Source organism: Bubalus kerabau, chromosome 4 (genome assembly GCF_029407905.1).
Source record: "Bubalus kerabau isolate K-KA32 ecotype Philippines breed swamp buffalo chromosome 4, PCC_UOA_SB_1v2, whole genome shotgun sequence".
NCBI classification, from domain to species: Eukaryota; Metazoa; Chordata; class Mammalia; order Artiodactyla; family Bovidae; genus Bubalus; species Bubalus kerabau.
The window spans coordinates 95632094-95649884 of NC_073627.1; the positions used below are offsets into that span (position 1 = coordinate 95632094).

At 41.5% G+C, this 17791-nt stretch overlaps 1 protein-coding gene across 13 annotated transcripts in view; it reads left to right on the forward strand.

Moving 5' to 3' along the window:
* Positions 1–17482, forward strand: part of NFIB (nuclear factor I B) — a 517914-nt gene extending 500432 nt beyond the window's left edge. For all 13 annotated transcript variants that reach the window (XM_055578048.1, XM_055578040.1, XM_055578046.1 and 10 more), the window contains one exon: positions 17331–17482. The gene's annotated coding sequence lies outside the window, so the exon portion shown is untranslated. The remainder of the gene's footprint in view (positions 1–17330) is intronic.
* The last annotated feature ends 309 nt before the right edge of the window (positions 17483–17791 follow it).

Sequence of the window (17791 nt, forward strand, 5' to 3'; positions counted from 1 at the left end):
AATGGAAAAGTTAATTTTCTAACTACAAATAGATATAAGTGGTTTTTATAGTGAAGAGCTAATTAAATACTCCAACCTATAACAGTACATTTGAGAAGACTTGTATTGGACTTTCTTTGGTTTCCACTTGTAATCTTAAACCTAAGGGGTCTCCTTGTATTCACTGTTCTCTTGCAATTGTTCAGTGGAAGTTTCATGATACATTTATCTTGTTATAATGAAGAAGGACATTTGGGTAAGAAGATATTATGTAAACACCTAGTTCCAAGGACATTTTCCAAGATTGTTTTCTGATGATGATTGCACTAAATTAGCTGGTAGGAAGGAAGCAAATAATAACACTTTTGAGAACTACAGAAAAGGATAATACAGTGCTTTTCTATTATTTTTATTTTTTATTTTTAATATTTTTTTATATATGCTTGTAGTCCACTTACTCTTTTTTTAAATTTTGTTTTATATTAGAGTATAATTGATTTCCAATGTTACATTTAGTTTCAGGTATAAAGTGAAGTGGTTTAGTTATACATATATCAATTATTTTTCAGATTCTTTTCTCATATGGGTTACAGAATATTGAGTATGTGCTATACAGTAGGTATTTGTTGATTATCTATGTTATATATAAGAGTGTATATTTTTTAATCCACAACTCCTAATTTATCCCTCCCCCACCATGCTTCCACTTTGGTAACAAGTTTGCTTTCAAAGTCTGTGAGTCTATTTGTTCTGTAAATAAGTTCTTTTGTATCATTTATTAAAAGATTCCACATGTAAGTGATATCATATGCTATTTCTTTTTCTCTGTTTGACTTACTTCACTTAGCATGATAACCTCCAGGTCCATCCATTTTGCTACAAATGGCATTACTACATTCTTTTTAATGGATGAATAATATTCCATTGTATATATGTATCACATCTTCTTTATTCCTCTGTTGATGGACATCTAGGTTTCTTCCATGTCCTTTCTATTGTGAACACTGCTGCAATAAACGTTGAGGGGCATGTATCTTTTTGAATTATGATTTTCTTCAGATATATGCCCAGCAGTAGCTTTGTTATCTTTAATAGTGAGATTATTTCTTCATATAAAACCATGGTGGCTCAGTTGGTAAAGAATCTGCCTGCAAAGAGGGAGACCTGGGTTCATTACCTGGGTTGGGAAGATCCCCTGGATAAGAGTATGGCAACCCACTCCAGTCCTCTTGCCTGGAGTATTCTATGGACAGAGGAGCCTGGCTATAGTCCATGAGACGACTGAGCAACTAACACTTTCACTTCTTTCAAAAGCAAACTGAAAATTTCCTGTTGTTCAGTCGCTAAGTCATGTTCAACTCTTTGCAACCCCATGGACTGCAGCGTGCCAGGCTTCCCTCTCCTTTACTATCACCCAGAGTTTGCTGAAAATCATATCCATTGAGCTGGTGATGCCATCTTCTGTCACTCCCTTCTCCTCCTGCCCTCAATCGTACCCAGCGTCAGAGTCTTTTCCAATGAGTTGGCTCCTTGCATCAGGTGGCCAGAATATTGGAGCTTCAGCTTCAGCATCAATCCTTCCAGTGAATATTCAGGGTTGATTTCCTTTAGGATTGACTGGTTTGATCTCCTTACAGTCCAAGGGACTCTCAAGAGTCTTCTCCAAACCACATTTTGAAAGCATTAATTCTTTGGCGCTCAGCCTTCTTTATGGTCCAACTCTCATATCCATATATGACTACTGGAAAAACCGTAGTTTTGACTATACAGACCTTTGTCAGAAAAGTAATGTCTCTGCTTTTTAATATGCTCTCTAGGTTGGTCATAGCTTTTCTTCCTAAGAGCAAGCATCTTTTAATTTCATGGCTGCAGTCACCATCCACATGACTTTGAAGCCCAAGAAAATAGTCTGTCTCTGTTTCCATTGTTTCCCTATCTATTTGCCATGAAATTAAAAGACACTCCTTGGAAGGAAAGTTATGACCAACCTAGATAGCATATTCAAAAGCAGAGACATTACTTTGCCAACACAGGTCTGTCTAGTCAAAGCTATGGTTTTTCCAGTTGTCATGTATGGATGTGAGAGTTGGATTGTGAACAAAGCTGAGTGCCGAAGAATTGATGCTTTTGAACTGTGATGTTGGAGAAGACTCTTGAGAGTCCCTTGGACTGCAAGGAGATCCAACCAGTCCATTCTAAAGGAGATGAGTCCTGGGTGTTCTTTGGAATGAATGATGCTAAAGCTGAAACTGCAGTACTTTGGCCACCTCATGCGAAGAGTTGACTCATTGGAAAAGACTCTGATGCTGGGAGGGATTGTGGGCAGGAGGAGAAGGGGACGACAGAGGATGAGATGGCTTGATGGAATCACTGACTTGATGGACATGAGTCTGAGTGAATTCCGGGAGTTGGTGATAGACAGGGAGGCCTGGCGTGCTGCAATTCATGGGGTCGCAAAGAGTCGAATATGACTGAGCAACTGAACTGAACTGATGGGACTGGATGCAATGATCTTAGTTTTTTGAATGCTGAGTTAATTTAAGCCAGGTTTTCAATCTCCTCTTTTACCATAGTCTAGAGACTCTTTAGTTCCTCTCACTTTCTGCCATTAGGGTGGTATCATCTGCATATCTGAGGTTGTTGCTATTTCTCCCAGCAGTCATGTTGTTTAGCTTTATTAAAAAAGATAAAAAGCAGTCTTCCTCTAGTTGAAGCATGAGTCAAGTATCCCCACTATTTCTCTCTCCTTCTTGACCCTAGGGCTCTTGGCATGGAATAACAAGGTCTCCAGAGAAAAATTTTTTTAAAAACCTCTGTTTCTCTAGAGTCTTGTCTCCATTCTGCTATTGGCTGGGTCTCTGACCTTGGGCCAATTCCTTTCCTTCTCTGGTCCCTTCGTTTTTGAAATAAAAGGCAGGAAGGTTGGATTAGCTGATCTTAAAGAGCCCTTCTAGCTGCATGTTCCTATAATTTCCTGATGACCAACGGGCCAGCTTCTAGTATCAAGTCTGATCTGTTCTTTTCTCACCAAAATGGTTGGTTGCTAAAGCAATCAAATCATTAATATAGACTAGAAAGAAAACCTGGAAGTAAGAATGCTTTTCTCTTAAATATTTTCCTGCTCATAGGGAAATAGCTGAAGGAATGTCGTGGTGGACTTTAAATCACATTCAAGCATTTATCTCATTGAGTTCTATAGAAGGAAACCAACACCCGTGAAACTGACCATTTCAAAGTATCTAGTCCCTGAAAAGAACAGCAATCATTGTTCTTCCATATTTTCTTTCATTTAAATTACATGACATTTATCATAAGAGATATTATTTCCTCCTTCATCCAGGAAACTGGACCAAACTTGTACTGGATTTGAACTCGTATCTTCTCTCCTTAACATTTTCACTGATGGAGTCCCAGCTACTCCTATATTAAAAAGTCAAAATCTCAAACTAGGTAAGGCCTTGGATGTGCCCCAAGGAGCTTCAGTGACTAGTGTTCATTTCTTCCAGTGTTGTTTCCTTGATAACAGTTGCACTCACTCTTTGCTTTACATTAATCTATGGGAGGGGGTGATTAAAATGCAAATGCTCTGATCTCCTTCCTGCTCCAGAGATCTTCACTTGGCAGATCTGGGGTGGATCCCAGGTGTATGCATTTTAATTCTCTGCTCAGATTACTCTTGTGGCCCAGGAATGGTAGAGAACCACAGCGTTAGACCTACTGGAGGTAGGGACATTCATGGCCTATCTTCCTAACTAGATGTAGGCCCTAGTGGAATGGGCACTAAGCCTTTTTCATTTCTGTTGTTGTTTGTTTGTTTATTTGGTCTGTGGTAGGGGTTAAAAAGTATTTGCAGATTCAGTTCAGTTCAGTTCAGTCACTCAGTTGTGTCCGACTCTTTGCGACCCCATGAATCGCAGCATGCCAGGCCTCCCTGTCCATCACCAACTCCCAGAGTTTACTCATACTCATGTCCATCCACCGACATCCACCGACTGATGCCATCCAGCCATCTCATCCTCTGTCGTCCCCTTCTCCTCCTGCCCCCAATCTCTCCCAGCATAAGAGTCTTTTCCAGTGAGTCAACTCTTCGCATGAGGTGGCCAAAGTACTGGAGTTCAGCTTTAGCATCATTCCTTCCAAAGAAATCCCAGGGCTGATCTCCTTCAGAATGGACTGGTTGGATTTGCAGATTAACAGTAAGAAAAAAAGAGGAGAGGAAATTTATCTGGAGTTAAGTACAGAATTCACTCCCACTGGTGAAGAACAGACTGTCTAACAGCACAAGTAAGAAGAGAAGGGTACTGTTCCACGGGACAAATTCTCATGAGCACTTCAGGATTCAGATGAGCTGGCCAACTAGCAGCCCCTGTCCTGTCCCACCTCCATTCATTCCTCTTCTGCTGATTTATTTTCATCCAAACACTTAACACCTGTGTGTCCTGTCCTGCTCTCCACCCCTACTACCGCTAGTGTTAGTTACTTGAGAATCAGAATCTGCTCTGCTGCTCACTTTCATACTCCCAGTGCACACAACAGTCCTTGGCACACAATGAAGGGAATGAAGAAAGAATTATGTGATGTCCTGAGTCACAGCAGGAAGGAGTGAGATTGGAGGGGATACAGGCTAGTCTTGAGTATTGCAGGGCTCGTGAGGCAAAATGCTAAATTACTCCAACACTTAATTAGCTATTTTTATTAAGTGTCCAAGCCTCCTTCATTTAATGGGTGTTTTACTCCTTTTATCTCAAGAAAGATGGCAGAAGTTTGTGTCTTTTGGCTTTGATCACATTATTTCTGGGTTTTGTTACTTAATAAGGCAGAAGTTTAAATTAACATCATTCTCCATTGCCTGTTGAGGGGTTAGCTGTACTGTACAGAATGGGTTTTGGCAATTTTTCAATGGAGGGAAGAAAAGGAAACCTCTTTGGGGGAGTTGTAGTGGGGGAAGGAGGGAAAGCCATTTACCTGAGCCCCTGGGGCTCCATCTGTTTTCCAGAAAAGGTCTGCCATGAAATCGAGTCCTTTGAGCCTTGTGAGGGCGACAGCTCAGGGGCAGGTAGGAGGAGGACTGGGCAGCTATAGCCTGCAGTCATCACGGAGCCAAAGAGGAAGTTTGGAAGGTGAAGTCACAGTCTGTCCTGTGTGCAGGGCCCTCTCATCCTTTACACTGCAATCAAACGCATTGTCAGGCTGAGCAAAAGCCACTTCTGCAGGTGCTCCTTAAAATGTGCAATCGCCTAGGCTCTGATCTGAGGCTCATGCGAACAGGATGTGCATTTACTCTTTTTCCTCTCCATTCACTCATGGCAGGGCTAGTGTGATGGCTTACAGAACACGGTAACACTGGCTTGTTGCACATTTAGATCACTTCAGCCAAAGGTCTGTGCCTGTATTAATTAGCTTCTGCGAAAACATTGCCTTCACTTAAACTGTTTGAATACATCTTGTTGAATCATCGGCTTGACTCAAGTGTTATTAATTCAAGAATCAAAATGTCTTTTGTCCCTATCAGATAAACGTTGCCATAGCAAATGTAGCGTAAACAGATTTGTTCAAGCCACAACAACCTATAGAAGCCCGCAGACAAAGGAGGACCGGTTTCGCCTTCACAGAGGCCCTGGTGCCGCAGTTAATGCCACCCAGTGGCCTAGAACACAGCCACACAAACCCCATACTGATGAGTGGACCCTGGGACCCACTTATCCCATGGAGAAGCCTTTGTCATGGGAGGGTTTTTATCAAATTTGAACAGTCAGTGGAACATCTGGCTTTAATACTGATAGAAGCTGTCGGATTTTGGCTGTTCTCTGGCCTTGCATATTTTCCACCCTCTGTATCAGTGCCTGTTGTCAGTGATTTGATGAAGTTAAATGGACTGCATTTGATTCCTTGAGCACAAGAAAAATTACAGAATAAGTGTGCAGTGAGTTGCTCTGGGTTAGGATCCCAAAACATTTAAGAAGCAAAGAGAATGAAGAAAGCACTTTCCAAGACCTCATCTCAGGTGAGCCCACCTTGTTTACCAAGAATCAAGGAGGGTGCAGTTAAACCATATGGGTGATGTCACTGAACCAGTACCAAGTTTTGTGGGTTTGATTGCAGCCAGAAAAAGAAAAAGGATGGTGAGAGGGAGGTGCAGGACTGAAATGAGTGTGCAGGGTCTTTTGATGTCAGTCTTCCGCAGAGGACCTTGTCAATCTCACCCACCCTCTGCCGGGCCAGTTGATGTTGTCTGGCACAACTGGCAATCACGGCGCAGAAAATGACGGGACCCAAGTGAAGATGGAGATTGAATTCACACCTCATCACATCCCATAAAGGGCAATTTTTCAAGGTCAGCATTTAGGTGAATTAAAGGAACAGCATTTGGCAGAGGGCCCTCTGCTCACCCCTCGGCAGGCCATCCATCCAGCTGCCACTCTTTGTGTGCAGGGGGAACTCTCTCTCTCTCTCTCTCTCTCTCACACACACACACACACCCTGCACTCTAATGAGCACATCTGTGTCCTACCAAGCAGACTGGTGGGTTTGGGTGCAGATCTTATTTGTTAAAAAAATCCCCCCATGATTTCCAAGAGAGGAAAACTTAGATAGTGATTGTAAATACATCGGTGAAGGGAAAATAGGCTCAAGAAGTACCAAATTATCTTCATCTGGGAGTGAGAGAGTTTCATCTGTAATTTACCTAACTGTGAATGTGGGACCTGTACCCCAAATACTCCCTCCCTTGCAGCCAGACAGGCTGCTGGCTGTTTTCTGATGCAGGACTGACTGTCACCCATGAAGGAACCATTGGTGTGTTTGGGTCATTGGGCTGTTCTGTAGTGTCCTGGCCCACCAAGCATGGAGCTCACTCAGCCCAACTGCTTCATCTCCAAAAGGAGGCCACTGAGGTCCAGAGAGGCAGAGTGAGTTTCCCAGTGTCGAGTAGCTAGCTCGAGCCGGAGGTAGAGCTTGTTTCCCTAATTCCTAGCCAGATGCTCTGCTGGCCTCCATGCTGCTTCTGAGACGCAGATTAAACAGCCCTCCTTGTTGCTTCCAACAGGAGACCTGTTCTGGTCACTGAAATCCTCTGGTTAGGTTCTATTAAGTCGGTTCAATGGTCATTTATGAAATACCTACCACACTCCTGATAACATTCTGTGTTTTGAGGACCCAGGAAGTACAGATTCAGCATGGGATTGTCATGTAAAAGTTTTATCACATGCAGTGGTCCTCTTTTTATTCTCATCTTATGGAAGATGAAGCTGAGGGACAGAGAGGTAGATAAAAATTTGTGTGAGAGCTAAAGAGAGAGAGGCTGGTTCCCAATGAGGTCCTGGGGAGGACTTAGTGGAGAGGTACTGAAGTTGTTTCTTAGAGAATGATTAGGATTCTGATGGGAAGAGCCAGAGAGTGGGGAGCATTTCACGTTGGGAGCACGAGGAATATCATGGGTTCTGGAGACCAACATTAATAGACATTTGTCCTCTTACCAGAAGTCCTAGTCCATTCTCTTTCTAAGTATTTCTATAAACTCTAGCCCAAAGAAGTGGAGATTTGTTATCCTGGAAATTTCTTCTTGTTCAATATATTGAACTTCATTTCTAGGCTTTGGAGGAGAAACAAAGCAAGAAAACCGCAAAACAAACATAAAGCTACAGCTAAATAGGCTTAGTGTGCATACTGATGAACAAACTATGCAATTCCAATGCAGTAACAGAAGAAAACAATTAAAAATAAGGGAGAAAATTAGGATGAGGGAAATAAAGTATATTAAAAAAAATCAGATGAGATGGGGGCAGTGAAATAAGAAGAAAATAGAACAGTGGTTTCTAGGGAGTTTAATCCTGATCTTAACAGCTTTTGTTCAAATAAAGAACAGAAAATTGGGTCCCCTTCTGCAATCTTACCAGTGTCCAACACACACACACGCATGCACAACCCATGGTAGCACCTGAATGAACTGCATGCAACACTCCTAGTTCCCAAATTCGAGTGTGTGCTCACTGGTGGCGGAGAAGGCAGTGGCACCCCACGCCAGCACTCTTGCCTGGGAAATCCCATGGGTGGAGGAGCCTGGTGGGCTGCTGTCCATGGGGTCACAAAGAGTCAGACACAACTGAGCGACTTCCCTTTCACTTTTCACTTTCATGCCTTGGAGAAGGAAATGGCAACCCACTCCAGTGTTCTTCCCTGGAGAATCCCAGGGACGGGGGAGCCTGGTGGGCTGCCGTCTATGGGGTCACACAGAGTCAGACACGACTGAAGCAACTTAGCAGCAGCAGCAGCTCACTGGTGTGCTTCAAGGTTTGTTTCTCAACAGCCCTTGGTATGTCGATTGCCTTTCTCTTAACTATAGTGAACACACTCACCATCACTTCTCCCCACCCCCACGCACACACAAACTTGTCCTCCATACATTTTTCAACTGTGGTTTATATTGCCACCAATATTCATGTTCTAGATACTGGCACAAAAACAGAGTATGAAAAAAGTGAGTGAATGAATTCCTCTCTAAAATAACTGAATACTTTCTGTGTGTTGTGTGCCATGGGACAATTAGGACATTCCTACTGCATCAAATTTAAAACTGAGGGTCAGTCCAAATAAAACTCAAAATTTTGCAACCAAAATGTTGGAACAGCAACGTGTTGTGGACTGAAGGTTTGTGGCCCTCCCCCCCCCCCACCCCCAAATCCATTTGTTGAAGCCCTAAACCTGGTGAGATGTTATTAGGAGGTAATGAAGTACAGTGAGATGAGGTCATGAGAAGGCACCCCCTGAAACCTCACCCCGACGATGGGATTAGTACTTTTACAAGAACAGAAATAGCCACCAGAGCCTTCCCTTCCCCATGTGAGGACACAGCAACCATCTTCAAGCCAGGAAGAGAGCCCTCCCCTGAACCTAACTAGGCTGATACCCTGATCTCAGACTTGTAGCATCCCGAGCTAGGAGAAGGAAATTTCTGTTGTTTAAACCACTCATTCTATAGTATTTTGTTACAGCAGTCTGAGTTAAGATATACTCCATGGTTTTTCATTTTCTTAAGCTCCATAATTCCATAACAATTTGAAGACTCCCAGCCTTAAATGGCCGGCTTAAACTTCTTTAAGCTGGTACTTCTAAATTCATTGTAGAGAAACACTTTTTTTCCTCCCCACAGATGACCTGGTATCTCATGGGATACCAGGATTCTGATGAAGCCAGTACATGATTTTTTTAATCTTTGGGTACTTTGATAATCCAAAGAATGGAGCCTAAAACTGAGGTCCAGAACTTGGAGCTCCATGTCCAAACTTGGTATCAAAATATTTTTGAATGACCTCTCAATATTTTCATCCAAAAACTGGGGATTTGTTCCCCCTTTTCCTTCATATAAAATTTTAGGAAATAGCATGCCTTTCATCCATTCATGAAAGAGATGCTCTATTGTACCCCGAGGCATTTTAGTTTTTTAAAATTTGGTTTGGGAAAGTGGATATTTATATGGAATCATAAAGCTAGTTTGATACTTTTCAGGGAAAAGAAAGATGTGGATTGTAGTTTGGAGCCTATCTGAAAGAGAAATATCTTGGTTATAAATCCATTTGTTTTTATCAATAGGCCAGAGGAAGAGGAAATGGGACTTTAGTTATTAAAATTCCTAATTAAGTTCTTAATGGCAGAAACACCTCAGAATGTTCCATGGTTTCATTTGGCACTGAGGCACTCAGGCTTTTTCAAACACTAGGTCAAGATATTGGGTTGGACACCAGGAAAATAAACTTCCTTATGAAGGCTCCAAGGCATAAAAACACAGAGAAAAGGCGTTCCCCGTGGAACTCTGATATAAGGATTTCCTTTAGGAGCTGAGATTTGTGAAAAAAATAGAAGTTAGCATATTTTGGTGGTTTATCCACTGAAAAGAGTAAACCAAAGTGAAGTTGTTAAAAAATTATAAAAGAAGTTTTATGTATGGGTAAAGTTCCTAGGATACTCCATGTTTTAGCAAACGCCGAAAGTTTGTGAAATCTTTCTGATTTCTGTGCCTCCACAGGGTACCATAATTTAATCTAGTTGGTGGCACCAGACGCTGGTTACCACAGCCAGCCATTATGGGCAGGGGTTCCAAACATATGGCCTGTGCATTGCATCCCATCCTCTTCCCTCCATGAATTATTTTTATATTGGATGCCAACCTAGCAAATGCATGAATCTTCATGCACACTGCCAGCCTGCTACCAGCCAGCCCTCCTCCTTTCCCTCCCCATTGATACCCTCAACCTCCCAGGCCAGAATCCTGTGCTGAGTACCAGGCAAGGGGGCACGCAGCAAAGCGTGGGCAGGTGACACCAGGGGGCTTCCCTTTCTGTCTGTAACTGAAACGCGGTGCCCAGCACGCGCCCTGGATCCCCCCAGCCATTGTGTTCAGTTTCCCCAGCACAGCTCTCTGCTGGGCTGCTGTTAGAGTTGCACAGTGACCTGCAGATCTAAGGGAAAAAACAGATGTCCCAATAAATTTTTGTCAAAACGTAATTACCTCGGGATTAGAAAACCTCATGGGGGTGGGGAGGGAAAGGAACAGATGTATTACTTTCAAATATGCAATCACTATTCTGCAGAAGTTTAAATAATCAAGAGGATTAAATGATGGCAGTTGAGAGTGTTCCCCTGTTTATTTTGGTCCTCTCCTTTCTTTACCTTCAGCTCCGGACGGTTTGGAAGGCTCTCCTCCTCGCCTTGCACGAATGGTGCTCCAAGCAGGAGGGGGGCATGTTGCTCAAAGGATCATCCTGAGTGCTTTTTCATAAATAAATCTCAGCAAATATGACAGGCTGTCTCTCCCTCAGGAACCTGGCCAAGTCTTTTCTTCCTCTCCAGCCGACAAAATATGATAAACTATGAGTTTTCCCAGTAACCATAAAAGATTCTTATTTTCGTGATTTGAACTGCTGGGTGCAGGTCAAGGTAGTATATCAAACAGGAATTCTTGGGGGGGAAATCCTTTTTCTGTTTGCACATTTTTCAAGTTGGAGGGGGTGCTGGGTGCTGATTGAAGATTCATTGGGTTATTTGTTAGCTGGTTGTCATAAGGCTCTTAAGGTGAGCTGTTCATCTCTTTTAAGTATTTGCTTATAGGCCAAAGGGAAGGAGTAGACTGGGGGGAAAACCTGAAGTCCCCAAAGATCCAAGGTTCAAGGAGCCATCGTTGCTTCAGGTTGTTGGACTTTGTCACCATTGGGTAGAGGTTAGGTGAGATATTACTACACTGCTCTCCAGCCTGTCTTCAAAACAGCCCAACCTGGAACAGAGGCTGAGGATCCCTTTGTACTCTTAGATTACAGGAATTCAAGTCATATTTTTAAGGCTTTTACCTTTATAGAAAATGGTTTTTGTTTGGTAACATTATAAGTTAATCTTCAGAATAATTACCAGTTATCAAGTCTACTCATTGCCAAGGTCCATGCTAAGCCCTTTATATCTATGCTCCCTGATCCTCCCAGAGGTGTTGTAAAGGAGGCATTATCACCCTAATGGGGAGATATGGTAATTGAGGCACAAACAAGTCAAATAACCTTTTCACATATTCACAAAGGTAGCAAGTGAGAAAACTCAAGTTTGAATCCATGTGTTAACGTATATAAAGACTTCATCTATCCATTATCATCTTATTCCTTGGGATTTATATATCTATCTCAATCATACACATAAAACAACTGAATATGCTCTGAAAGTGGAAATAATAGATTAAAAGAGCAACTTGTGCTACAGTATCCTGGCCATGATATATACACTTTCTGCATAGAGAACTCATTTATAATAGGCCTATTTTGCTTCCATTTGCAGATAGTGGAATTATTTGTAAGTTAGATTTATGCGCTCTCACAATTTTAGCCCATTACAGGTAGTCTGGAGCCAACCACACATATTTAGACAAGAAAGAGTTAAAAAGGAAATCCTGCTTGAGGCAGTAAGCAGAGGAGAGTTGAGTCCAGCTGCTTCCGGGGGATATCTGATAGAGGGAGGCAGTCAGGAAACAACCACAGGGAAAAGAATTCTCAGGAACGGGGGTGTCTTCCTGGTTGCCATCAGCCTGGAAGTTATCTTTTCCCACCTAAATCCAGAGAGGCTTGTAAAACTCCAAAGTCCACAGCAGCATGAGGAAAGAGATCTTTTTGCGGAGAGAACTAAGAGAATGCCTTTACCCTGGAAGAAGTGATATCTTTGGAGGATCCAGAGCCATGTAGATTTGTAAGCTAGCAAATAGAGGAAGCCACAGAAGTTATCATTGGAGAGGCTGAGAAATTTGAAATTGGTTAATAGACCTTATTTTAAGAAAGGATGAATCCAGTATGAGACACTGACACAGACAAAGGCACTCAAGGGCAAAGCCCATCTAATAAGATGAAAAGGAGGAGAGAGGCTCAGACAGTACTGGGACTAACACCGTTCTTTACCAAACTTGAGTCGGGTTCCTCTGAGTCTTCTTCTGACTTGACCTGGGGCTCTGTCCTTGATCTGCTTAGTCCAATTTTATTTAGTAAGACTCCTACTGAGCCAGTTGTTCAAAAATCTCCCACACTTGTTATCTGATCATCCTGACCTGCCTTCAGCAAGTATCCTTCTGAGCTGGTCTTGCAATAACCCCCTTAGCCTCTTAATAATCTGTCATCCATTGACCCCACCCTGATCCTTGGCTATAAATCTCCATTTGTCCTTGTTGTACATTAAGCTCCATCTCTCTCTACTGCAAAACCCCGATTGAAGTAGTACCTTTTGAATAGTCTTCATTACTATTAGGGTCTGAGTAATAAATTTATTACTTATTAATACACAAATTTATTAATTGCAAGTATTTGGAATTGTAAAGTAGGCAGGAAAATGGAAATGGAAACATTAACAGAACTCAACACATGTAAAAATTGCCTCCATCCAAATGCTATTTGACGATAGAATGCTTCATGTTGATGTCTGAATCGGTCAGTCTCTTACAGCATCCAGCAGTAAAATGCAAAATACAATATAACCTGATTACAAGATTAAATTTAAAACTTTGTAAATGGTATGAGATTTCATAGAAATGCTGTTGGAAAATCACTTTAAGCACAGCATTTGCACATCTCGTAGTTTTACATCAGTTAACATTTGAAGAATAGAAAATTACCAAGGAAGGTCATATGACAGGTATGTTGGAAGACAATGACTTACGTGTCAAAAGGTTAAGGAAGCCCTGAGAAATGACTCTCTTTATGATCATTTCATTAAAGTCACGTGTGAAGGGAAGGAGATATTATAATGAGCAGTGATGCAATTGTGTCAAAAAATGATGGCCTTAAATTCTAACACTTGATCCTTTTCTTTGTTTTAAAAATTATCAGATTATAACCTAAACTGAGACAAACTTGCCTTCATAGTTTTAAATTTCAGTCAAGTCCTTGTTTTAAATATATTCACTTTAAGTGAATTTTGTACTGTAAATTAACCCTTATTTAACGAGACTTTCATTTATATTAATTAACCAGATATGGTTCATACTTAAGCATCAACCCTTATCAATTAATCCTTTCTATTGCTTTTATGAAATAATAAGTTAAAATAATTCCATCATGTGTTGTTAAGAAGCATCCGAACAAGAAATTAAATTGACTGCTTCTAGAAGAAGGCTTGAGGTATTTTCAGAGAATTCAAAGGGGAAAAAGATATGGAGATTAAGACAAAGCAAAGATGAAGATATAAAGATATCTTAAATGATTCAGCAAAAGGACTCTCTCTATTTCTAAAGTTGAGAAATGGAAAAGGAAAAGTATTTATAAATGTAATAAAAGAAAATTTCCTCAAAAGAGCATAATGTTCATCAAGAGAAATTTGATGTTATATGTAACAGGTACTTTAAAAACAATGGATAGATGTCTATCAAATTCAAAGGGAAAGAATCTTAACAAACTAGACACTGTTGTTCAGATATAAAGATTAATCCAGACATCCTGAAATAGGAACAAACGCAACAGACATGGCACCCATAAGTCTTCCCTGAAAAAAGTAACTGATGAAAAATTACTCCAAACAAGTTGAGTCAAAATAAAGAATTTAGGAATAGACAGACTGTAGTAAAAACTGGTGATAAACACTGCATTCATTTAAATATGAAACTAAGATGAGACAACCAAGAGAACAGCAGTTGCAAAAAGGAAGAAGAAAGTCATAAACAGTAACCTAGAAAATGAAGAAAAGCAACAGAAATTGGACAGTAGAAGTATGGGAAATGAGAGGAAGTAAAAAATGATGAAAATCACTTCAGGTTTTAAAGCAGAGTTAATTGATATTGCCTAAAGGTGACGCCAGTGGTAAAGAACCTGCCGGCCAATGCAGGATACCTAAGAGATGCTGGTTCAATCCCTGGATTGAGAAAATCCTCTGGAGGAGGGCATGGCAACCCACTCCAGTATTCTTGGCCAGAGAATCCCATGGACAGAGGAGACTGGCAGGCTATAGTCTGTGGGGTTGCAAAGAGTTGGACATGACTGAAGTGACTTAGCAAATGCATGCAGGCAAAATGTGGATACATTGCTGTATAAAAAGGTCCCAACTTCTTAATGGTTTCAATGATCTCTCCTGTTTATCTTAGAGGACTCTTAGCAATTAATATCTTTTGTGGTGAAGAAATATTTAATCTGATAGTCTGCAGTTCCTTTGATTTTTATTTTGCTCTGTGTATTTGGAATAATGTTAGCAGATGGTCCAATCACACTCCTATTGAGAACCACTATTTCGTGCATGAGGACATTTAAGAATACTCCAGGCCCCTGTCTGCTGAGAGGAACATTCAGGTCAGAGATTAATCCAACGCCAATTCACAGTGGTCAACTACCTCAAACAAACATTTAGTTACAGAAGAATCAGCAAATGCTCAACTACATCCTGCCTGCTGATTTCTGGACAATTCTTTTTTGTGCTGTGCTGTGCTTAGTCACTCAGTCATGTCCGACTCTTTGCAACCCCATGGACTGTAGCCTGCCAAGCTCCTCTGTCCATGGGGATTCTCCAAGCAAGAATACTGGAGTGGGTTGCCATTCTCTTCTCCAGGGCATCTTCCCAACCCAGGGATCAAACCCAGGTCTCCTGAACTACAGGTGGGTTCTTTACCATCTGAACCACTAGGGAGGCCCTTAGCCAATAACTAATGAAGTCCAGTATAATCCTAGGATACAAAGAGGAATTTAATCTATAAATTGTGCTGCTGATCCTTTTTACATAAGTCACTGAGCACATTTCACCAACTATCTGTGAGACCTCTGAAAATACCTTAATGCCTTTTCCCAAAATAATGTTAATGTTACATTTTTCTTAGAAGTAGCAAAGCTGAGTGCAAAAGGGCACATATTTACATAAATACATTACTCTAGAATGCACGGACAAGGCAATGGCACCCCACTCCAGTACTCTTGCCTGGAAAACCCCATGGACGGAGGAGCCTGGTAGGCTGCAGTCCATGGGGTCGCGAAGAGTCAGACACAACTGAGTGACTTCACTTTCACTTTTCACTTTCATGAATTGGAGAAGGAAGTGGCAACCCACTCCAGCGTTCTTGCCTGGAGAATCCCAGGGACGGGGGAGCCTGGTGGGCTGTCGTCTATGGGGTAGCACAGAGTCAGACACGACTGAAGCGACTTAGCAGCAGAATGCAAGGGAAGTTTTAAGATTTGGACAATAAAGACAATGCTCTTTCTGTGGAAAAAAAAAAAAAATGCTGAGTCTGTGCTTCCCTTTCTGAGATCTTTCCAGCAGAACATAGCATGTTTTCATGCACCATCTCTCCACTCTACCTGAAGCATACATTCCTGGTTGATTTAATTTGTTCGAGTCTGATTTTGGGTATTCTCATAAATTTGTACTATGTATAAAAAAAGGAAAGGAAAGACATGCTTTCCCAGTAAACTCTCCCTCCAGAGGCCCTTTATTCAAAGGGGCTTTGGTAGTTTCTTTCCCTAGATTAGAGATCCTGGTACCATGTTTCCCAAAACTATACTGTTTGAGTCCTGATTAACTTAGTTTGAATAAAACCTTTTTTGATTATCAGAAAAAAGTAGCAAGAGTAAATGGCAGTGGCATTACTTGGTCCTAAAATGACTGCATATGGGCATGAGATCTAGGTGGCCTTTGACTATTGTACAACTTGGCACCACTTCTTCCTAACAGATAAAGACCCTGCTAAGGTGCTGCTGCTGCTGCTAAGTCGCTTCAGTCGTGGGGTGCCATTGCCTTCTCCAAGATAAAGACCCGTTGGTGCTTTATTCATTCGGAAGATGCGTCATAGACTTGACCTGCCTTAAGCTTTTGCTGGCGTGTGGCCTCGGGATAGAGACTCAGGAAGGGAAAGTCTCCATAGTATTCAGGATACAGATGACAGTGTCGCCTATTTCACAGGGCATCCTAAAGGAAAGAAAATTTATCAGACAAAACTTCCCCTTGGCCAGTGCTTACAAATGTATCTAGTGGCACATTTCCCACTCAGGTATGATTCATTTTGAAATTTTAAGGGCTGAATTTGATGGCATGAAATAGGTACCATGCTGTAAGGGCTGTCTGTACTCTATCTTGCTGTTTCTTGATACTAACACCTTGGTTATTACAACAGTCCAGCCATCTAGATAGTCTTTTAAATTTGCACTTTATTAAGCCAATAAAAGGATACATTTAGAGAAGATAGAATCTGTGCTCTGCGATGTCCCTCAGGTAAAAGTTGTTGAGTATGTTCTAGTACCACCAAATAAATAAGATATACAGCTGATTCTACAGATCATGTCCAGTGCTGTCTCTAGTTTGAATGATTACTTTAACATCTGTGCATCCCTTGATGTCCTCTCCATATTGTCTGTGTTGGAATGTTCTGGCCCTTATTAAAAAGTTGTAATGTTAATTTCTGTATTTGCTCAAGACTTACATTTTAGGTATACATTTTATGTATAGTCATTTTCAATAATTTTCTACAGAAAGCAAGCCTCTTTGCCAAAGGCTTAGTGATATGCAATAGTACATGGGGAAAGTGTGCTTCCCTGCTCACCCCCTTGTATTTACATGGGGCAATGTGACGAATTCTAGCCAGTTAGGAGTGAGTGTTAATGAAATGCCAAGGACCAAGGACTGTGTGTTCAGTTGAGTTCAACTCTTTGCGACCCCATGGACTGTGGCCCGCCAGGGTCCTCTGTCCATGGAATTTTCTAGGTAAGAATAGTGAAGTGGGTTGTCATTTCCTTCTTCAGGGGATCTTCCTGACCCAGGAATCAAACCCATGTCTCTCATGTCTCCTGCATTAGCAGGCAGATTGTTTTACCACTGCACCACCTGAATTGTGTCTGTACATCTGTCAGCTTGCTCTTTTGTTACAGCAACCATGAGGGCATGTGTTGATTGGGGGAGCCAAAAGATGGAAGTGGAGTGGGATCCTGAGCTAACAAATGGAGCTTGGCTGACCAGGAGAGACCTCCAGATCTGTAGAAAACTCTGCAAAAAATAAGAAATAAACCTTTGACTCAAGACATTGAAATTTTTGTGGGCTGTTTGTTACCACAGAGCAACCTTGCTTGTCCTGACTGATACAGCTTCTCTCTAACACACTCTGCAAAATGGTTACCATTTTACTTGTTCACTAAAATTATCTCTCTGATCTAAGAGTTCTTTGTCTGGGCTCTATCTAGGGATACTGTTTTCTTTCAGTCGTATTTGCTTTCAATTCAGGTACATGGGTGTGGGGCAGATTAATAAGAAACTTGCTCAAAATGAGGCAGTTCTGTTTTAGAAATCCTGCTGTAAACACACATCTACATTCAGTTAATCCCCATGGTACTTC